Source organism: Phyllobates terribilis, unplaced genomic scaffold, assembly GCF_046119375.1.
Source record: "Phyllobates terribilis strain yellow unplaced genomic scaffold, ASM4611937v1 Scaffold_1__5_contigs__length_1240528914, whole genome shotgun sequence".
Taxonomy (NCBI): domain Eukaryota; kingdom Metazoa; phylum Chordata; class Amphibia; order Anura; family Dendrobatidae; genus Phyllobates; species Phyllobates terribilis.
Window position 1 is genome coordinate 1017161553 of NW_027362761.1, and position 24038 is coordinate 1017185590.

Below are 24038 nucleotides of genomic sequence, written 5' to 3' on the forward strand. Positions count from 1 at the left end.
CTAACACCAACTGTGGCAGATTGGCTCACTCAGATGAACATGGAGGTAAACACAGAAACACTGTCTTCCAATGATTTATTGACAGTACTGCATAAACCACGGCAATGTTAGCAAGGCAAACATTGCCTTCCCGGCCTAACAGGAAAAACAAAACATAATGTATGGCACAGTCCTTGTTGCAATGGGTAACCACCCGCTTCAGGAACAAACAACACAAGGTTTAGCTTTCCTTCACATGACAATACAGCTCCAGAGCTTGTGCCTCCCGGCCCGACCACACCAAATACTCTAAAAGGCTGGGAATTTATAATCTGAACTCCTCCCTCTCTACAGGTGTTTAATCATCCTAGCGCTAAACATGTCTGATTAACCCCTCTCATTATTCATATGCTGGAAGATTTTTTCAATGTATATATTACTGGAGCTAACAACCTCAGTGCTACATATCTCCCCTCCAGTACTTTGCCAGTGACTTTGTCACACCCTTTATAAATCAACTGTGAGGCCACATCTAGAAAATGGGATCCAGTTTTGGCTTCCACATTTTAAAAAGGATATTCAGAAGTTAGAGTCAGTTCAAAGGTGAGCAACTAGATTATTACAAGGGATGTATGGCCTCTCATATGTTGAGAGGTCGGAAAAGTTGGGCCTGTTTAGCTTAGAAAAAAGACGCCTCAGAGGAGATCTCATTTACATGTATAAATATTAGTGATGGGCGAGCACTAAAATGCTCGGGTGCTTGATGCTCGGGTCGAGCAAATTGGAATGCTCAGGTGCTCGACCCGAGCAACGAGCCCAATGTAAGTCTATGGGAAACCAAAATGGATTTTCCTGGGAAATATGTTAAGGAACATCCTTTCCAGGGTAATGACTTGTATATAAGGCAAAATAAATATACAAAAACAAAAATGCTCATCCACATCTTGGGCTATGTTGACACGTAGCGTATTTGATGCGTTTTTGCACTTTTGCATTGCTTTCATCCAAGACAAATGCATTCCATGGAAAATGATATTTCATTTTAACATTTTACAACCTTATCTGGCCATGTGGTGTGTGACACATCATCAGACACATCCTGTTTCATTTATGAAGGAGGGACTCTGAAAGTCACAAAGCCTATTTTTATAGGGCCATCAGCCAGCCCTTACTATTCATAAAGGGCCAGCAGGGCCCATTATTAACGAGTGGGTCTCCTATACTGTTATTGCGTATGCAATGACTGCAAGGGCTGCCAAAAATTTGGAGGAACTCCAATGCCCCTTGGAAGAGGCGTAGAGGTTGGAGAGCCTCCTAAAAACAATGTTCCCATTATTAGGAAGTGGGTCTCCCATAGTGTTTGCCTATGCAGTGAATTCAAAAGCTGCCAAAAATTTGCAGGCACTCCAATGCCCCTTGCAAGACATGTAGAGGTGGGAGAGCCTCCTAAAAACAATGTTCTCATTATTATGAAGTGGGTCTCCCATAGTGTTTGCCTATTCAGTGAATGCAAAAGCTGCCAAAAATTTGGAGGCACTCCAATGCCCCTTGGAAGACACATAGAGGTCAGAGATCCTCCTAAAAACAATGTTCCCATTATTAGAAAGAGGGTCTCCCATAGTGTTTGCCTGTGCAGTGAATGCAAAAGCTGCCAAAAATTTGGAGGCACTCCAATGCCCCTTGCAAGACACGTTGAAGTCGGAGAGCCTCCTAAAAACAATGTTCCCATTATTTGGAAGTGGGTCTCCCATAGTGTTTGCCTATGCAGTGAATTCAAAAGCTGCCAAAAGAGTCAGGCTGTCAGCATTTTCAGTTGACAGGCGGATGCGTCTATCAGTTATAATTCCACCGGTGGCACTGAAAACATGCTCTGATAAAACGCTAGTGGCAGGGCAGGCCAGGAACTCCAAGGCGTAGAGAGACAGTTCATTCCACGTGTCTAGTTTGGATACCAAGTAATTATATGGCATAGAGGAATAACGGAGGATGTTGGTACGGTCGGCAAGGTACTCCCTCACCATCTTCCCAAACTTTGCACTCCTTGTGAGAGTACCCCCCGCCTCAGGGCCTGTAAGATGGGAAGGTGTGAGAAAACTGTCCCAGAACTTTGACAGTGTTCCCCTGCCTCTGCTGGATTGGAGTTGTGTCTCTCTCACCTGCACACCTTGGTTGTCCAACGAACTGTGACCTCTGCCGCCAGCGTTCTTCAGATGGGAATTTTTTTAATCATTCCGCAACAAGTGCCTTCTCATACTGCCCCATTTTATTAGGCCTGTCCTGCATGGGAATAAGAGACAACAAGTTCTCCTTGTAGCGTGGGTCTAGAAGTGTCAACAACAGATGTCTATCACCCAATATTTGAACAACGCTATGATCACGGGAAAGGCAGTGCAACATAAACTCAGCCATGTGTGCCAGACTGCAAAGAGACAAGACTTCCATGTCCTCACCAAAAGACGACTGACCATGCTCTCCTCCTCATCCTCCTCCTCCTCTTCCTCCTCCTCCCTGTCCTCAGGCCATCCACGCTGAACAGACGGTATGACATTTGTGCAGGTAGTACCATCTATAGCGCAGGAAACTGGCTCCTGTTTTCCTCCTCCTCTTCCTTATTGTCACCCAATCCACGTTGGGATGAGATGAGGCTGGACAACCATTGAACTGTGACCTCTGCCGCCAGCGTTTTCAGATGGGAATTTTTTTAATAATTCTGCAACAAGGGCCTTCTGGTACCTCACCATTTTATTATACCTGTCCGCCTCGGGAATAAGAGATAGAAACTTTTCCTTGTAGCGTGGGTCTAGAAGTGTCACCAACCAGTAATGACTACTTTCACCCAAAATTTGGAGAACGTGAGGGTCACGGGAACGGCAGCGTAACATAAACTCAGCCATGCGTGCCCGACTGCTAAAAGGCAAGATTTCAGTGTCCTCACCAAGAGGACAACTGACCATGCTCTCCTCCTTCTCCATGTCCTCAGGCCATCCATGCTGAACAAACGGTATGACAGTTGCGCAGGTAATACCATCTATAGTGCATGTAACTAGATACTCCTGCTCTTCCTCATTGTCACCCAATCCACATTGGGATGAGATGAGGCTGGGCTGTGTGTAATCACCCTGTATGGTTCCTTGCTCCATATCATCGTGCTCTGCCTGCAATGCATCCTCTTTGATTGTGAGCAGAGAGTGTTTCAGAAGACAGATAAGCAGGATGGTGACTCTAATTATGGCGTCATCACCGCTCACCATCTTGGTGGAGTCCTCAAAGTTTTGGAGGATGGTACATATATCTGACATCCATGTCCACTCCTGAGGTCTTATGTGTGGAGTCTGAACTGAATACCGATGGCCTTGTTGATTGTGGTAGTGAACAACTGCCCTCTTCTGCTCACAAATCCTTTCCAACATCTGCAATGTAGAGTTCCAACGCGTGGGGACATCACAGACCAGTCGGTGAGCCGGAAGCTGCAAGCGCTGTTGAAACATGGCAAGGGTGGCGAAAGCTGTGGGTGACTTTCTAAAATAGGCACACAGGCAGCATACTTTGGTACTTTGACAAGCAGATCGGGCAGCTCCAGGTAGGTTTTGAGAAACCGCTGAACCACAAAGTTAAGCACATGGGCTAGGCATGGTACATGTGTGAGCTCGCCTCGCCTTAGAGCCACCACCAGGTGCTGGCCATTGTCACACACGACCATGCCTGGCTGTAGATTCAGTAGTGTCAGCCATAGATCTGCCTGCTCTTTCAGAGTTGTCCACAACTCTTCAGCATTGTGTGGTTTGTCACCTAAGCATATTAGCTTCAGCACAGCCTGTTGCCGCTTGGCCGACACAGTGCTGCAGTGCTTCCAGCTTGAGACTGATGTGGTCATTTTGGAGATGGATGCTGAAGAGGAAAAGGAGGTGCAGGAGCTGTACAATGTGGGGCCAACCCTGATTTACCCAGGGCACGCAATCCTCGACATTGGGAGGACGTGTTCCGTCCCAAGGTACGACTGGATCCTGGTTTCCACTGTGTTAACTCAGTGTGCCATCAGTGCGATGTACCATCCCTGCCCACAAGCACTTATCCACGTGTCCGTGGTTAAATAGACTTTCCCAGTAACTGCGTTGTTGAGGGCATGGCTAATGTTGTGGGACACGTGCTCGTGTAATGCGGGGACGGCACACTGGGAGAAATAGTGGTGGCTGGGGACCGAGTACTGAAGGCCGGCCATCACCATGAGGTTGTGGAAAGGTTCCATCTCCATGAGCCTAAAAGGCAACATTTCGAGCACAAGCAGTCGTGAAATGTGGGAATTTAGTAGTCTGGTCTGTGGGGCATTAGCTGCATATTTGCGCTTGCGTTCCAAGAACTGGGGTAGGGACAACTGAACGCTGCGCTGGGACAAGGACATGGACCTTCTTGCTGGTGGTGCTAGTTGAGAGTGTGCAATGACAGGTGCAGGGCAGGAGGCATCTTCGCATGTGCCATAGACAAAGGATCTGTTTGCACGCACAACAGCGGAAGAAGCAGTGGTGCCACACGCAGACACTGTTCCTGGACCCTGGGTTTCAGCCCACATAGTTGGGTGCTTTGCTGCCATGTGCCTGATCATTCTGGTGGTAGTCAGGCCGGTAGTTTTGCTACTCCTTCTGATGCTGGCCTGGCAGGTGGTGCAAATGGCCTTATTGGGGTTATCGGCAGAGTCTTTAAAAAACAACCAGACCTAACAGTTGTACTGGCAACTTCCGTCGTGTTGATGTTACGGGGAACAGTGGCCCGCCTTCTGTCTGTGGCCACCACACTGCTTCTTCTTGCCTGTTGTGGTGCTATGCGTCCCTTCCCCTGTGTGCTGCTGTCCTCGCTCTGTATGTCCTCCTGAAAGGTTGGGTCACGTACTATATCATCCACCACCTAGTCTTCCACTTCCGCACCCTGGTACTCCTCTTGACTTTCTGGCAATTGTGTCTCAACATCGTCCACCTCTTGTGACAGTTTTCCACCATCGCCTTCGTGTGACCGTGGCTGCTCAAATATTTGGGCATCGCTACTTGCGAACTCCTCTTTCCCCGCTTCAAGTGGACTGGGAGAGACCCAAATCTATAAATGGAAAAGTGAACAGCTCTTCGGAGTGTCCAAGTGTGGCATAAGTTGTCTCCTGGCACTCGGCATGGTGGCAGGAAGGAGGATCAGGGTGAGGAATATGCGGTTCAGACTCACGGCTACTGAGACTTGACTGTGTGGAAGACAGGGTGGTGGTGGTGGTGGTGGCTAAGTGACTGGAAGCGTTATCTGCTATCCAACCAATAACCTTTTCACACTGCTCTGATTTCAATAGTGGTGTTCTGCGGTCCCCTATTAATTGGGACAGGAAGGCTGAGTGAGAAGATGTGGGTGTTTGTTGTGGCACAATTTCAGCTAGCCCACGGCCTCGGCCTTGTCCTCTGCATGCACCATCATCACCAATGATTCACCACCACATCCACTTCCCCGTTCCTTGCCACACGCCTTGCCCATTTTACATGGAGGACATTATTTTCCACGTTCACTACAAATCGCTGGATTTGAACCGCAGTGATATGTGATACGTGTGACGGAAAGCCACAGTTTTAAATAACTGGCCTGTAGGTTACTATTTTTCACAGCGACCTGGTGTCAATAACTTCACTGACACACTGCAACAAAATTTAAATGGAGGCCAGAAATGGCAGAATTTTAAGCTCATTTATATGTGATCCTTGTGATGGACAAACCACAGTTTAAAATAGATGGCCTGTAGGTAACTATTTTTAACAGCGACCTTGTGTCAATAAATTCGCTGACACACTGCAACAAAATTGAAATGAAGGCTAGAAATGGTAGAATTTTCAGCTCATTTATATGTGATCCGTATGACCGAAAAACCACAGTTTTAAATAGCAGGCCTGTAGGTAACTATTTTTAACAGCGACCTTGTGTCAATAACTTCGCTGACACACTGCAACAAAATTTCAATGAAGGCCAGAAATGGTAGAATTTTATATGATTCATGTGATGGAAAAACCACAGTTTTAAATAAATGGATTTTTAGTGCTGTAATATGGAAAGGACCTGGCTGTATTCTGCAGTGCCAACAAGCAAATGGAGAAGAAAAATGGTGTTCTCTGGATCTCTTTTTAAGCAAATATTCCTGGCCCCTGATACCTGGGGCTATTTGCACTGATATCTATGCACATGGATTAGTCCTCAGAAGGACTGTTACTTGAGATGGGTATGTGAATAATATATGGTGGTATACCCACACTAACTAAGAAACAAGCAAATCTTTCCCTTGCTCAGCAGCACCTCTCCCTACAAAGTCTGATTCCGGAGTCACTGTGACGAGCATGGCAGCTACGGCATTGCAGTGTGTGGCAGACAATCCCTGCATATTCATTGGCTCTCTAAAGAGCTCCAAACATGCAGGGAAGGGGCCCCAGCTCCTGTCGACCAACCCCGGAAATACTCGGTGAGCGCCGAGCATCTCGAGCAGTGAGATGCTCGGGCGAGCACCGAGCAGTAGCGAGCATGCTCGCTCATTACTAATAAATATATGTGTGGTCAGTACAAAGGATGGGCACATGAATTATTCTGTCCAAAGAACTTACTAAGCACCAGGGGACACTCATTACAGGTGGAAGACATGCGATTCCGGCATCTAAATAGGAAAGGGTTCTTTACAGTTAGAGCAGTCAGAATGTGGAATGCCCTATCATAAGAGGTAGTAATGGCAGAAACAATAACAGCTTTAAAAAAGAGCTAGATGATTTCCTCAATACACATAACATTGTGGATTATAGTTAATTTAGTGACAAAATGTACAATTGGTGGAGAAAGTTGAACTTGATTCAATCTATGTAACTATTTAACTATGTAATTTCTTTGTCACATTAAAGTAGACCAGATTATCATCCACAAGCAAGAAAATACGCAATACTGTTATTGCGTATGCAATGACTGCAAGGGCTGCCAAAAATTTGGAGGCACTCCAATGCCCCTTGGAAGAGGCGTAGAGGTTGGAGAGCCTCCTAAAAACAATGTTCCCATTATTAGGAAGTGGGTCTCCCATAGTGTTTGCCTATGCAGTGAATTCAAAAGCTGCCAAAAATTTGGAGGCACTCCAATGCCCCTTGCAAGACATGTAGAGGTGGGAGAGCCTCCTAAAAACAAAGTTCTCATTATTATGAAGTGGGTCTCCCATAGTGTTTGCCTATTCAGTGAATGCAAAAGCTGCCAAAAATTTGGAGGCACTCCAATGCCCCTTGGAAGACACATAGAGGTCAGAGATCCTCCTAAAAACAATGTTCCCGTTATTAGAAAGAGGGTCTCCCATAGTGTTTGCCTGTGCAGTGAATGCAAAAGCTGCCAAAAATTTGGAGGCACTCCAATGCCCCTTGCAAGACACGTTGAAGTCGGAGAGCCTCCTAAAAACAATGTTCCCATTATTAGGAAGTGGGTCTCCCATAGTGTTTGCCTATGCAGTGAATTCAAAAGCTGCCAAAAGAGTCAGGCTGTCAGCATTTTCAGTTGACAGGCGGATGCGTCTATCAGTTATAATTCCACCGGTGGCACTGAAAACATGCTCTGATAAAACGCTAGTGGCAGGGCAGGCCAGGACCTCCAAGGCGTAGAGAGACAGTTCATTCCACGTGTCTAGTTTGGATACCAAGTAATTATATGGCATAGAGGAATAACGGAGGATGTTGGTACGGTCGGCAAGGTACTCCCTCACCATCTTCCCAAACTTTGCACTCCTTGTGAGAGTACCCACCGCCTCAGGGCCTGTAAGATGGGAAGGTGTGAGAAAACTGTCCCAGAACTTTGACAGTGTTCCCCTGCCTCTGCTGGATTGGAGTTGTGTCTCTCTCACCTGCACACCTTGGTTGTCCAACGAACTGTGACCTCTGCCGCCAGCGTTCTTCAGATGGGAATTTTTTTAATCATTCCGCAACAAGTGCCTTCTCATACTGCCCCATTTTATTAGGCCTGTCCTGCATGGGAATAAGAGACAACAAGTTCTCCTTGTAGCGTGGGTCTAGAAGTGTCACCAACAGATGTCTATCACCCAATATTTGAACAACGCGATGATCACGGGAAAGGCAGTGCAACATAAACTCAGCCATGTGTGCCAGACTGCAAAGAGACAAGACTTCCATGTCCTCACCAAAAGACGACTGACCATGCTCTCCTCCTCCTCCTCCTCCTCTTCCTCCTCCTCCCTGTCGTCAGGCCATCCACGCTGAACAGACGGTATGACATTTGTGCAGGTAGTACCATCTATAGCGCAGGAAACTGGCTCCTGTTTTCCTCCTCCTCTTCCTTATTGTCACCCAATCCACGTTGGGATGAGATGAGGCTGGACAACCATTGAACTGTGACCTCTGCCGCCAGCGTTTTCAGATGGGAATTTTTTTAATAATTCTGCAACAAGGGCCTTCTGGTACCTCACCATTTTATTATACCTGTCCGCCTCGGGAATAAGAGATAGAAACTTTTCCTTGTAGCGTGGGTCTAGAAGTGTCACCAACCAGTAATGACTACTTTCACCCAAAATTTGGAGAACGTGAGGGTCACGGGAACGGCAGCGTAACATAAACTCAGCCATGCGTGCCCGACTGCTAAAAGGCAAGATTTCAGTGTCCTCACCAAGAGGACAACTGACCATGCTCTCCTCCTTCTCCATGTCCTCAGGCCATCCATGCTGAACAAACGGTATGACAGTTGCGCAGGTAATACCATCTATAGTGCATGTAACTAGATACTCCTGCTCTTCCTCATTGTCACCCAATCCACATTGGGATGAGATGAGGCTGGGCTGTGTGTAATCACCCTGTATGGTTCCTTGCTCCATATCATCGTGCTCTGCCTGCAATGCATCCTCTTTGATTGTGAGCAGAGAGTGTTTCAGAAGACAGATAAGCAGGATGGTGACTCTAATTATGGCGTCATCACCGCTCACCATCTTGGTGGAGTCCTCAAAGTTTTGGAGGATGGTACATATATCTGACATCCATGTCCACTCCTGAGGTCTTATGTGTGGAGTCTGAACTGAATACCGATGGCCTTGTTGATTGTGGTAGTGAACAACTGCCCTCTTCTGCTCACAAATCCTTTCCAACATCTGCAATGTAGAGTTCCAACGCGTGGGGACATCACAGACCAGTCGGTGAGCCGGAAGCTGCAAGCGCTGTTGAAACATGGCAAGGGTGGCAAAAGCTGTGGGTGACTTTCTAAAATAGGCACACAGGCAGCATACTTTGGTACTTTGACAAGCAGATCGGGCAGCTCCAGGTAGGTTTTGAGAAACCGCTGAACCACAAAGTTAAGCACATGGGCTAGGCATGGTACATGTGTGAGCTCGCCTCGCCTTAGAGCCACCACCAGGTGCTGGCCATTGTCACACACGACCATGCCTGGCTGTAGATTCAGTAGTGTCAGACATAGATCTGCCTGCTCTTTCAGAGTTGTCCACAACTCTTCAGCATTGTGTGGTTTGTCACCTAAGCATATTAGCTTCAGCACAGCCTGTTGCCGCTTGGCCGACACAGTGCTGCAGTGCTTCCAGCTTGAGACTGATGTGGTCATTTTGGAGATGGATGCTGAAGAGGAAGAGGAGGTGCAGGAGCTGTAGAATGTGGGGCCAACCCTGATTTACCCAGGGCACGCAATCCTCGACATTGGGAGGACGTGTTCCGTCCCAAGGTCCGATTGAATCCTGGCTTCCACTGTGTTAACTCAGTGTGCCATCAGTGCGATGTACCATCCCTGCCCACAAGCACTTATCCACGTGTCCGTGGTTAAGTAGACTTTCCCAGTAACTGCATTGTTGAGGGCATGGCTAATGTTGTGGGACACGTGCTCGTGTAATGCGGGGACGGCACACCGGGAGAAATAGTGGTGGCTGGGGACCGAGTACTGAAGGCCGACCATCACCATGAGGTTGTGGAAAGGTTCCATCTCCATGAGCTTAAAAGGCAACATTTCGAGCACAAGCAGTCGTGAAATGTGGGAAATTAGTAGTCTGGTCTGTGGGGCATTAGCTGCATATTTGCGCTTGCGTTCCAAGAACTTGGGTAGGGACAACTGAACGCTGCGCTGGGACAAGGACATGGACCTTCTTGCTGGTGGTGCTAGTTGAGAGTGTGCAATGACAGGTGCAGGGCAGGAGGCATCTTCGCATGTGCCATAGACAAAGGATCTGTTTGCACGCACAACAGCGGAAGAAGCAGTGGTGCCACACGCAGACACTGTTACTGGACCCTGGGTTTCAGCCCACATAGTCGGGTGCTTTGCTGCCATGTGCCTGATCATTCTGGTGGTAGTCAGGCCGGTAGTTTTGCTACTCCTTCTGATGCTGGCCTGGCAGGTGGTGCAAATGGCCTTATTGGGGTTATCGGCAGAGTCTTTAAAAAACAACCAGACCTAACAGTTGTACTGGCAACTTCCGTCGTGTTGATGTTACGGGGAACAGTGGCCCGCCTTCTGTCTGTGGCCACCACACTGCTTCTTCTTGCCTGTTGTGGTGCTATGCGTCCCTTCCCCTGTGTGCTGCTGTCCTCGCTCTGTATGTCCTCCTGAAAGGTTGGGTCACGTACTATATCATCCACCACCTAGTCTTCCACTTCCGCACCCTGGTACTCCTCTTGACTTTCTGGCAATTGTGTCTCAACATCGTCCACCTCTTGTGACAGTTTTCCACCATCGCCTTCGTGTGACCGTGGCTGCTCAAATATTTGGGCATCGCTACTTGCGAACTCCTCTTTCCCCGCTTCAAGTGGACTGGGAGAGACCCAAATCTATAAATGGAAAAGTGAACAGCTCTTCGGAGTGTCCAAGTGTGGCATAAGTTGTCTCCTGGCACTCGGCATGGTGGCAGGAAGGAGGATCAGAGTGAGGAATATGCGGTTCAGACTCACGGCTACTGAGACTTGACTGTGTGGAAGACAGGGTGGTGGTGGTGGTGGTGGCTAAGTGACTGGAAGCGTTATCTGCTATCCAACCAATAACCTTTTCACACTGCTCTGATTTCAATAGTGGTGTTCTGCGGTCCCCTATTAATTGGGACAGGAAGGCTGAGTGAGAAGATGTGGGTGTTTGTTGTGGCACAATTTCAGCTAGCCCACGGCCTCGCATTGTCCTCTGCATGCACCATCATCACCAATGATTCACCATCACGTCCACTTCCCCGTTCCTTGCCACACGCCTTGCCCATTTTACATGGAGGACATTATTTTCCACGTTCACTACAAATCGCTGGATTTGAACCGCAGTGATATGTGATACGTGTGACGGAAAGCCACAGTTTTAAATAACTGGCCTGTAGGTTACTATTTTTCACAGCGACCTGGTGTCAATAACTTCACTGACACACTGCAACAAAATTTAAATGGAGGCCAGAAATGGCAGAATTTTAAGCTCATTTATATGTGATCCTTGTGATGGACAAACCACAGTTTAAAATAGATGGCCTGTAGGTAACTATTTTTAACAGCGACCTTGTGTCAATAAATTCGCTGACACACTGCAACAAAATTGAAATGAAGGCTAGAAATGGTAGAATTTTCAGCTCATTTATATGTGATCCGTGTGACGGAAAAACCACAGTTTTAAATAGCAGGCCTGTAGGTAACTATTTTTAACAGCGACCTTGTGTCAATAACTTCGCTGACACACTGCAACAAAATTTCAATGAAGGCCAGAAATGGTAGAATTTTATATGATTCGTGTGATGGAAAAACCACAGTTTTAAATAAATGGATTTTTAGTGCTGTAATATGGAAAGGACCTGGCTGTATTCTGCAGTGCCAACAAGCAAATGGAGAAGAAAAATGGTGTTCTCTGGATCTCTTTTTAAGCAAATATTCCTGGCCCCTGATACCTGGGGCTATTTGCACTGATATCTATGCACATGGATTAGTCCTCAGAAGGACTGTTACTTGAGATGGGTATGTGAATAATATATGGTGGTATACCCACACTAACTAAGAAACAAGCAAATCTTTCCCTTGCTCAGCAGCACCTCTCCCTACAAAGTCTGATTCCGGAGTCACTGTGACGAGCATGGCAGCTACGGCATTGCAGTGTGTGGCAGACAATCCCTGCATATTCATTGGCTCTCTAAAGAGCTCCAAACATGCAGGGAAGGGACCCCAGCTCCTGTCGACCAACCCCGGAAATACTCGGTGAGCGCCGAGCATCTCGAGCAGTGAGATGCTCGGGCGAGCACCGAGCAGTAGCGAGCATGCTCGCTCATTACTAATAAATATATGTGTGGTCAGTACAAAGGATGGGCACATGAATTATTCTGTCCAAAGAACTTACTAAGCACCAGGGGACACTCATTACAGGTGGAAGACATGCGATTCCGGCATCTAAATAGGAAAGGGTTCTTTACAGTTAGAGCAGTCAGAATGTGGAATGCCCTATCATAAGAGGTAGTAATGGCAGAAACAATAACAGCTTTAAAAAAGAGCTAGATGATTTCCTCAATACACATAACATTGTGGATTATAGTTAATTTAGTGACAAAATGTACAATTGGTGGAGAAAGGTTGAACTTGATTCAATCTATGTAACTATTTAACTATGTAATTTCTTTGTCACATTAAAGTAGACCAGATTATCATCCACAAGCAAGAAAAACCTAACATTTGCCAAAATGAATCAGGTATGGATCAGTGACAAATTTCATTCACCTACAGCTGATGTCAATAATTAAATCGTCCATTCTGCCTGCCTGACTGTCTGTTGTCAATCTACTACACAGTTCTTCTTCTGCTAGTGTCAATGGCACATGCTCAGCTGGGCATATACTCCCTGTCCATCATGTCATTTACACTTTACTATTGCTGCTGCTCGAGCAGCCATGGCTGGCTCTAAATTGCCACATATCTCATTGCCTGTCCCATCCTAATTCTCTACTGTGAGGCTTCTACCACTGCCACTGCATAGCCACTAGTGATGAGCGAGTGTGTTCGTTTAACCCTATAACTGAGCATACTCGAGTGCTTTCTGAGTATCTTCAGCGTGCTCGTATAATAAGTTTGAGTCCCTGTATCTGCATAATTTATGACTGTTAGTCAGCCTCAACACATGTGAGGATTCCCTAACAAACAGGCAATCTCTGCATGTGTTGAGGCTGACTAACAGCCATAAATCATGCAGATGCAGGGACTCGAACTTAATATACGAGCACACTGAAGATACTCGGAAAGCACCCGAGTGTGCTCAGCGAAAGGGTTAAACGAGCACACTCGCTAATCACTAATAGCTACGCCATCCACACATCTGCTGGCTGCCCAGTGTATTTTATAGTGTTAAACAGTACTGCTGCTTCCAAGGCTGCTGTTTTCACCCTACATTGTCAAATATCTCCTTGCTTGCCCTGTCTTAATTCTCTACCATACAGCTTCTGCCGCTACCACTGGTACTGCAGAGCCATACCGGTCCAATACCTCCTGGTTGCCCACTGTGTTGTAAAGTGCTAGACTGCATTGTTGCAATGGCTGCCTTGCTGGCCCTATAATACCAGACATCTCATAGAGTGTTCAGTCTGTGTGTCTTCTGCTGCTGCCACTTGTACTGTCGCTGCACCAGCTTACCAGTCATACTTCTCCTGGTTGGCACTGTCTTTTTTAGTACTGAACTGTACAGTTGCTTTCAGGGCTAAAATTGCTGGCCCATCATTGCCAGACATCTCCTTGCCTTCCCTGTCCTAATTCTCTACTGTGCATTTTCTGCTACTATCACTTCACAATAATGCTATCCACACATTTCCTAGCTGGCTACTGTTTTATACTGCTAGACTTTACTGCTGCTGCAAGGGATGCTGTTGCTGCCCTTATACTGCCAGACTTTTACTTGCTTTCCCCGTCCTAATTATCTGCCTTGCGGCTTATGTCATTACCACTGCCATTGCACAGCCATGCAAGCCACATATCTCCTGCCTGCCTGCCCACTATGTTTTATAATAATAGACTGTACTGATGATACAAATGCCAAATGGACCAGTCCTGCATTGGATCGCATTAGCCCAAAACACTTTTAACAGCATTGGAGACCTTTGAACTCCAATAACAACTGTACTAGAGCAGAGAGGCAAATTCTTTACCATATTAAAGCATAGCATAACAGTATTTACCTGCAGCTAAGGGCTTAATCTACAGGTTAATAGTGTTAATAACTTGCCTGGTGCCTGCACGTAGATGAAAGCTGCATGGAGAAAATTAACTTTATTCTCCCTGATAGCCTTCGGTTTCAGTCTGAAAATACAGAGCTGCATTTGTAACCACTCCCCCGGCCTGGCTGACACCCGGCCCCATTGCGGAGCCAGTTGCAGTCTGTACCAGGGACGCAGTTACATCTGCTGCTCGATATTCTCAGAGTGATGACTGAGCCTGCACCGGTGTCGCCCCCGTGACTGAAACTAAATTCTGCCAGGGAGAATAAAGTTAATTTTCTCCCAGTAGCGTTCGGCTGCATGAATGCGTCGGGCAGGTTAGTAACGCTATTTACCTGCAGATTAAGCCAATATCTGCAGGTTAATAGAGTTATTTCTTGTGACAGGTTCCCTTTAAAGTTTATTCTGTGAAATAGTCAACCTCAGGGGCTGGTCACAGAGGGAATCATTGATGATTCAAAAAATATCTTAGATATAAAACGTGTAAATACATAAACGTGTAAAGTTCTTTTCTGTGTGTTTCATCCAGTAGGTCAACAATTGGGATCAGTAGCAAAAGATGAGATCCATTGGGGCAGACTAAGTTCCGTTATTGTTTTGCATACTGTATACCTCATACCCTTTATCATTTTCAAACCCTCATTCAACTTAAAGGGGTTGTCTGGTCAAAAGTGATAAGTCTGCAGTCATTCTGTGTGACTGCAGACTTATGAATCCCCCGCAGCGCAGGCAATGTGCGCTGCAGGGATTCACCGGTATAAGACCCGGGACTGGAGGGTATGTATAAATTATACATACCCCCCTGCCATTTAGCGCCGCACAATTGTATGGAGCAAGGCCATGCCCCATCTAGTGACGTGAACAGCCAGTGGGTGCATCTGACAAGAAGGTGCGGCCTCGCACAATACAAGTGTATGGAGAGCGAGGCCACGCCCACTGTCCAGGGTATGTATAACACATATGACGTGCCCCCTGGGCCAGTGCAGTAGGGGATACCCGGAGCCGGATCTCGATGGGGGTAGTAGTCCTTGTGGCGGTGACCCGGTCCGTGCCCAGGGTGTCAAACTAAGTGGCAGTCTATGGCAGTAGATGTTTAACTTGATTGTCGACTACGCCACCCGTTGAGTGCGGCTTTGAAGCCGCCGCTGCAGAGCAGTCCACTGAGGCCGGTGGTATATGTGCAGCAGTGATGGTATAACCCCCAACGGGAGGGGTATGGCCTCAGGGCAGCAGGTGTAGATGATGGGGGTTGTGATGATGCAGAAAGAAGATTCAGAGTCAGGAGATGCAGTTCAGGGTTTTTACTTACTGGTGTTCTTTTGGTCACTCTGGCCTTGAGTGACCACCCGAGCCGTGCTGCGTCCACCATGTCCTGGACTCGGCCAACCCCCAGGCAATTCCGGAGCGTGGTCCTGAGCTCCTTTCTGACTCTCCCTTCCTCTGGCCGTTCCCACCAGGGATCCACTTTTGGCCGGCTCCCTCGGGTCTCTTGGTGGTCAAGCCTCCTCTGGGCTCCCTGACCCTATACTCGGTGTGCCTTTCTAGTGGATTTGGTGAGGGTCGTGGCAGATCCTGACCACGACCTCCGGTTCCTGGCTAAGGTTCGTTTTGGGCCTCCGCCAGCTTGGGATCCGGTACCCTTGTCCGCCAACCCTTCACCCTTCTGTCCTTATTCTGGGATCTTGGGGTTCCTTCTTGTTTCCTCTCTGGGTCCTTCTCACTCCTCTCTCTCTCTCTGCAGGCTCTGCTCTGGAGCTGGGCCCAGCCGGAGCCACAGCTCCCTGTCAGCCCTCCCGGCTGAGCTCCTCTGCTCTGCTCCTCAGGCTAAACTCTGACCCTGTTCTAAGATGGTGCCCACCTTATATACTCCCTCTATGTGTGAGCTCAGGTGACCAGCACCCAATGAGCTCCTATCTTTACCCAGACTACTCCCCCTATCTGCCCCTACACTACTGGGATGTTCCACCCCCCTCCCACTCCAGCCAGGGACAGACGCTGTCGTACCTGCACATAAACTGGTGGGAGTACCGTCGTTCTGTCCCCCGGAAATGGGATGTATGTAGTGCATGCAGCCTACTAGCTCAGTTCCACACTCCATCCTTACCCGGGAGTGGAATACCACACCTCTGGCTTGAGGTGTAATACCCCTGTAGCAGCCGAATCCTCAGGGTGCTACACATACATACCCTCTGTTACCGGGTCTCATATCGGCGAATCCCCGCAGCACACAGTGCCTGCGCTGGGGGGATTCATACGTCTTCAGTCACACAGGGGAGCATTACTAATATAAGGTGGCATGGGGGCTCTAATACTATGTGGCTGTATAGAGAGGACACTATTACTGTATAGGGGCACAGCGAAAGTCTTGTTACTATGCAGGGAACAAAAGGAGGCTACTATTATTCAGCAGGGCACAGAGTAGATATTATTACTACCTAACGCACTGGTTATAGCAGTATACAAGTGGGGGAATGCGAGGAGTGTGCTGAAAAAGCAATAAGCCAAGGATGTTTGAGTGTTACAGAGAAGAGTGATGGATGGAAGAAGTGGTCATGGTGGTCTGGGCAGAATGGAAAAAAGAGAAAGTGAATGACTAAAATCAGCAACAACATCACCGGTGAGTCACTCATATCAACCATAATATGTTTATGGTATGGTCTTAGTTGTTTTGATTAATGATCAGTGTGGTGGTATTACCATTTACTGTGCATGCTGGTAATGCATGCTGTGTTTATGCTCAGCCTGTATTATTTGTCTCACATTGCAGTTTAGTAAGTGGTAAGATTGGCCTTGGTGCAGTTGTATCTGACAATGATGTGGTTGTTTTATTTGGTCAAAGTATGCCAATGTTATTTAACCTTATACATCATACTGTTGTATTTGTAATAAACCCCCACATCTTGGAAATTGTGCATGTGTGTGTATGTGTGCGGGGGGTGCTGTCAAGGCGTTTGTGCTTTGAAATGCGAAGGCTGAATTTCAGTCCCTGTCAGGCTCTGAGACAAGCTAATGCAGAAGACTGCAGTAGTGTCCAGTAACCTAAGCAACATGCAAACAACAACAAAATTAAAAATCCTTCCATTCTTGAAAACAGAGAAGATTTTTAGTACAAAGTACATTTCAAAAATGTTCTAATCACTTCGCAATTATAATCATTTAAGATAATGAAGCAACCCTTGTGAACAATTTAAATTAAGATTATTTGGAGACTTGCTTTAACCAGTTTGCAGCTGCAGATTGTCTAAATCCTTTATCTTGCTGAATGCTCTGCAAAAAAGTTACAAAATCCAGAGGAGCTCTATTTCTGGTTTTACAAGCTCTCTCCCTTGTAATCTCAGTATTAGCAATAGCAGAGGGATGTTGGGGGAGTAGTGTAAGCATCCACAGTGTGGAAAGGGAAATAATTTATAGTTTCAGGGGATACAGAGAAATAAGCTACAAAAAAAGAATAAAGCACATGAAGAGTATATAACTGCATGATATTTGAACAAATGAAGATAACAATACCATGGAATACACAGGACCTCATATTCGGCCGGTATGGAAAAAATCTGAAAGATGGATCAGGCTGCAAACTGCTTGTCAGGGGATCTGAAAATGAAAGGGGGAATGAAGATTGCAGACTGAAGCTTGGTGCACTCTTTTAATAGTTAAAGATAACACACTAATATATGTACAATTTTTTTTTCTTTGTAAAAGGTATCGACAACCTTTCAAATTTTCCCTTCTGATCCCCTCCTTAGATATTCACAGGACCAGATAATAAACATTTTTGAACTGCTCCCCACAATTATATATTTTTTTCATTTTTATTGCACTAGAAAGCAGAAGTAAGACAGACTAATATTTTTACAGAAAAAAAACATCTGATTTAAGTGCCAACAGTGTGCTTGCTTTTCACAAGAAATATTTTTTTTTCCAAAATAATAGAAATTTCAATAAAATCCAGATAATTAAAAGTGACTGTTTAACTCACAAAATGTTCATGTCACAAGCAATTTTTATTTTTTCAGATTTATTTTACATCCATACATGTCACACCAATATACTGCCCCATTGCAGATGCTGGCTTTTTGGCAATGTACCTATCTAACAATTCTTAAATTGATATTTTTGGCTAGTGGGTTGAATTTTCTTGAAAAAAATGTTAATATTTAAGCATAGTCGAGCTGGAGAGAGGTGACCATGATTAGGAGCTAACTACAGCTTTAGTGTAGTGTTTTAACCCTTTATATGACCTTACAATTTTCCATTTTTTTAACTTTTGTTTTTTTCTTCCCCTTATTCCAAGATCCATAACTTTTTCATTTTATTGTCCACGTAGCTGTATGAGGGCTTGTTTTTTGCAGGATGAGTTGTACTTTTGAACGACACCATTCATTTTATCATGTGATGCACTGGAAAGCGGGAAAAAAATACCAAATGCATTGAAATTGCAAAAAAAGGGCAATTCTACAATTGTTTTTAAGGTTTTTTATTTACCAAGTTTACTAAATGCTAAAACGTACCTGGAAATATGATTCTCCAGGTCAGTATGAGTACACAGATACCAAATATGTATAGTTTTATTTTTTAAATGATGACATTTTTTTTGCTTATGCCATCGTTTTCCGAGACCCGTAACGTTTTAATTTTTCGGGATCTGGGGCTGTGTGATGGTTTATTTTTTGGTCCCCGAGCTGTGTTTTATTGATAACATTTTGGTGTAGATACAATGTTTTGACCACCTCTTATTGCATTTTATTGAAATGTTGTAATGTAATTCTGGTGTTTTGAATTTTTTTTCTCATTACATTGTTTACCGGATCGGATTAATTTATTTTATATTTTGATAGATCAGAATTTTATCAACGCAGTGATACCAAATATGTTTTCTTTATTGTTTTATTTTTAATGGGGCAAAAGTGGGGTGATTTGAACTTTTGTGCTTTCTTTTATATATATATATTTTTTTTTAATTTTTCACTATTTACTGTATTTGTTATTCTGCTTAGAGGATTTGAAGCTGCGATCGTCTGATCGCTTATGCCATATATAGCAGAGATCACAATGTCATATAAATGCCGGCCGGGGGCCAGCGTTCACAGAAGGATCATAATGACAGGTACGGGAGTCATCACCAGACCCCTAGTTGTTATGACAATCTGGGATGGAACTTACCAAAACAGAGTAAAAACACGTTTAAAAATTGGCAGCGATATTCATTAAAAGGTTCTTTAATGACCACTATGCGTTTCAATGCCATACTGGCATCTTTATCACTTAACACAACCACCCAAGGTGAGCAAGCCTATTGTTTTTACTATCTCCTATATTAGGGTTTTACCCTATTGTGCGCTTCTCCCTTCACAGTCACTGTTTGTTCAACCTGGGATGGAAGATGCGCTTCCTGCCAACGTATGGTAAATCCTGCTATCAGTGATTGACAGCGGGATTTAACTGGTTAACAGTCACAGGCAGAGCAACGCTCCACCTGCAGCTGTTAAGGGCACATGATGGCTAATTAAATCAGCCATCATGTGCTGGGAAAAATGTGGGCATGGTGTGCGAGCCAGCATCAAAGGCAGGGACACGACCTTTGACGTAAATGTACATCAAAAGTCGTGAAGGTGTTATAACCGATAGGAAAGATCTTATGAGCAAAAAGAATGCTCAGTCACTTCTGCTTGATCACAGCCATACCAGTGGCAACAAGCTGCAACCAATAGAAGAGGAAAATAAAAAGGAGAGGAGACATAGAAACATGACACGTGAAATGCAAAAATAGCATATATTATTATGTAATACCTACTGACTGAAGTACAGGTGCAATCATTAGCTACAGTAAGTGTACCTAGTAAAATCAGTAAGAGGAGAAAAAAAAGTTTCTCCACCTTCTTCTTTCTGACAGTCTGTGAAAATTGGACCACACTCGTATGTCATCCGAGACAGTCTGATTTTTTCACAGACCTATAGACTTGCAATGCTGATTTGTTTTGTCCCTTGGATCAAAATCATACATATTTCCAGGAAAAATCCAGGACATCTAAATGGCCCCCTAGGCTAGAATAGGAACGAGTGCTATCTTTGAAAACCATGGATAGCACTCTTACTGAAAATCAGACGTCTGAATGAGGCCTCATTTTTTTAGATACCAGTGGTTCAATTTATGTCTGTGGTTTTTTTTAGCCAGTTTAAGACTGGGCCATTTAGCTCTGCTCCTGACCAGGTATATTTTTGAGTTTGTCATGCATGCAGTTTTTAGTGCTATAAAAAATTTTCTTGTTTGGATATTCAAGTAATTTTTGCATTTTTTTTCATGGGGATTTAATTTTTATGCTACTGTCATATTCTCTCTTTTTTGCTGATATAAGGCAATATCAGTTGAAAAAGTAGGGTGATAATGGAACGTTTTTTCATTTTTTTATGACCACACAGGACTAACAGAATACTTTTAAATACGTGTTCCCCATTCTGTAACAATTATTTTTATATATTGGACACTTTTTTATGGGGGCTGGGCTAGTAAAAATAATTAGGATTGACAGTGACAGTGTTATTTGTTACTTATTTATGCACTTACTTATTTTTCATTTATTTTACACATTATGCCCCTCGTAAGGTAATAAAAGACCTTTAAGGGGGCATTAAAATATTGAATCATTTGTATTTTCATCTTATCTCCCTTGTAACTGGGGCTGGTATATTACCTCCAGTTACAAGGGAAATGCAGTCACTTGACTGCATAACAGAGTTGTGTTGGTCTCTTATGTCCCAGTAGCTCTTACTACCTGACCATGGGTGTACCCACCGTGGGGCAGGGGGGGCAGCTGCCCACCCCTAGAAGAAGGGACGTGGCCTCCTGCTGTGTACTGATGGCTACGTGCAGCCTCCTGCTGTGTATAGATGGCTATGTGCGCCCTCCCGCTGTGTATAGATGGCTACGTGCAGCCTCCTGCTGTGTATAGATGGCTATGTGCGCCCTCCCGCTGTGTATAGATGGCTACGTGTGGCCCCCTGCTGTGTATAGATGGCTACGTGCGGCCCCCTTCTGTGTATAGATGGCTACGTGCGGCCTCCTGCTCTGTATAGATGGCTATGTGCGGCCTCCTGCTGTGTATAGATGGCTACGTGCGGCCTCCCGCTGTGTATAGATGGCTACGTGCGGCCTCCTGCTGTGTATAGATGGCTACGTGCGGCCTCCCGCTGTGTATAGATGACTGCGTGCAGCCTCCTGCTGTGTATAGATGGCTACGTGTGCTCAAAATTGAGTCATACAATTAATGTAAGGCTATGTGCCCACGATGAGGAAATGCTTCGGATTTTTCCTGAGCGTTTCTGCATTTCCCCGACAGAAAAAACGCATGTGGATTTTACATGCGTTTTTCCTGCCAGGGACAAGCGGAAGTGAAGCGGTCTTCACATGCATTTCCGCATGCGGGTTGACAAGCGCTTTCCAAGCGATTTTAGCATCACTTGGAAAGTGCTTGACAACTTGGTCACACTATATAAATCCATGCAACCAGCATGGATTTATATGGTGTGACCGTAAAAGAATGGTAAAAAATAAAAAATAAATATATACTTACCTTCTGATGGCCTGTCGACGTCAGCGGTCTCATGACCCATCACATGACTAAATGACGTCACGGCAGGTTCTTTTCAGACCATCGCGAGCTGCCGGCAAGCCAGGACGCATCGGATAAAGACACTGGGGGCCATAACAAGGCAAGTATAATATTTATTTTTTATTTTATTATTTTTTTACAGGTTCTATGGTACCCTGGTCTGGAGGAGAGTCTCCTCTTCTCCAAACCCGGGTACCATCATTGAAACGCATGGAATCCGCATGTACAGAAGCAGTGATGCGGATTCCATGTGTGCCAATGCAAGTCAATGGCGGCGAAAACGCCGCTCTTCCACAAAATAATTGGTAATGCTGCGGATTTTTCCGCAATGATAATCCGCACTGGAAATTTCCGCAGCATGTGCACAGCACATGCGGATTATCATTGGTGAACATGTCAGACCTTCTGCCAAGCGTTTTTTAAGCATTTCTGCTGCGGAATTGCCGCTGCGGAAACGCTTAAAAAATGCATAGTGGGCACACAGCCTAAAATAAATTATTATAATTAATATTGTGCCAAATTAATTTCACATGAACTATCACAGGGGATCATGTGACATGTGATACATCAGGTGTGTGTGGGTGGGGGGGGCGCGCCTTCTAAACTGCCCGGGACCCTTGCTACTCTTAATCCAGCCATGCACGCCGCACACACACTTAGATCACCGGCCGTCGCGGCCAGCGAAAGTTCCCTCTGCGGCCAGCCGCAGGTGACTGCTCTGCTCTGCTCTCGGCGGCCAGAACTGCGCAGTGATCACGCTGAATGGCACAGCATGCCGCAATGCCGCATGTCACCTGATCAGGGTCCTGACTCCTGAGGCGTGCTGACGTAGCACGCTGCCTGCCTCCCCTGTTTCCGGTCTCTGAGTGGAGCGCTTGTCCTGTTCCTGTGGGCCGGCTGCCAGTGACTGTGGCAGCCAGCCAGTGTAAATTATACAATACACTCACTCACTGTGTAATTATTGAAATTTGGAAGGGCTTGGGGCCTGGGCCTTGGGAGTAGGAACCGGACCTGGAGAAAGGACAGGTGCTTAATGCTGGTCCAGCTGGGGGGACGTTAATTATTATAGCAATAGCACTATTATATATAAATAAATAAAATATAAATAAAATCCCGCACCCCGAGTGTCAGCATCATTATCCCGCACCCCGAGTGTCAGCGCCATTATCCCATACCCCGAGTGCCAGCGCCATTATCCTGTACCCCCAGTGTCGGCGCCATTATCCTGCACCCTGAGTGTTGGCGTCTTTATCCTGTACCTCTAATGACGGCGCCATTATCCTGCACCCCCAGTGTCGGTGTCATCCTGTACCCCCAGTGTCGGTGTCATTATCCTGTACCCCGAGTGTCAGCACCATTATCCTGTACCCCGAGTGTCAGCACCATTAATCCGTACCCCAAGTGTCAGCACCATTAATCCATACCCCCAGTGTCGGTGTCATTATCCTGTACCCCGAGTGTCATCACCATTATCCTGTACCCCGAGTGTCAGCGCCATTATCCTGTACCCCGAGTGTCAGCGCCATTAATCCGTACCCCGAGTGTCAGCGCCATTAATTCGTACCCCGAGTGCTGGTGTCATTATCCTGTACCCCCAGTGTTGGTGTCATCCTGTACCCCCAAAGTCGGTGTCATTATCCTGTACCGCGAGTGTCAGCGTCATTATTCTATGCTATATGTAATTACACTACGGGGAGGCCTCTATATGTGATTACCTGGATTGGTGCTCTAAATGTAATTCTCCTGCTCCATCTTATATTCACCCTCCGGTGTCTTATCTGTTTCCAGCGTTGCACCTTTTTCGTTTTAAAATTTTACAACCTGAACGACCATGGCTTGCCCCCCCCCCCTCCGGTTTTGATCCTGGGTATGCCCATGTACGTGACTATACACAACGATCACATCTATGGAAGAAGATCCAGCGCTTTCTCTTACTGTGTATACCGCACCTTTTCTATAGGGATTTTGACTGTTTCTAGCAACTGGATCGCCACTTTCGAAACTACACCATCGAATGTACAGTTAGGTCCATATATATTTGGACAGAGACAACATTTTTCTAATTTTGGTTCTAGACATTACCACAATGAATTTTAAACAAAACAATTCAGATGCAGTTGAAGTTCAGACTTTCAGCTTTCATTTGAGGGCATCCACATTAAAATTGGATGAAGGGTTTAGGAGTTTCAGCTCCTTAACATGTGCCACCCTGTTTTTAAAGGGACTAAAAGTAATTGGACAATTGACTCCAAGGCTATTTCATGGACAGG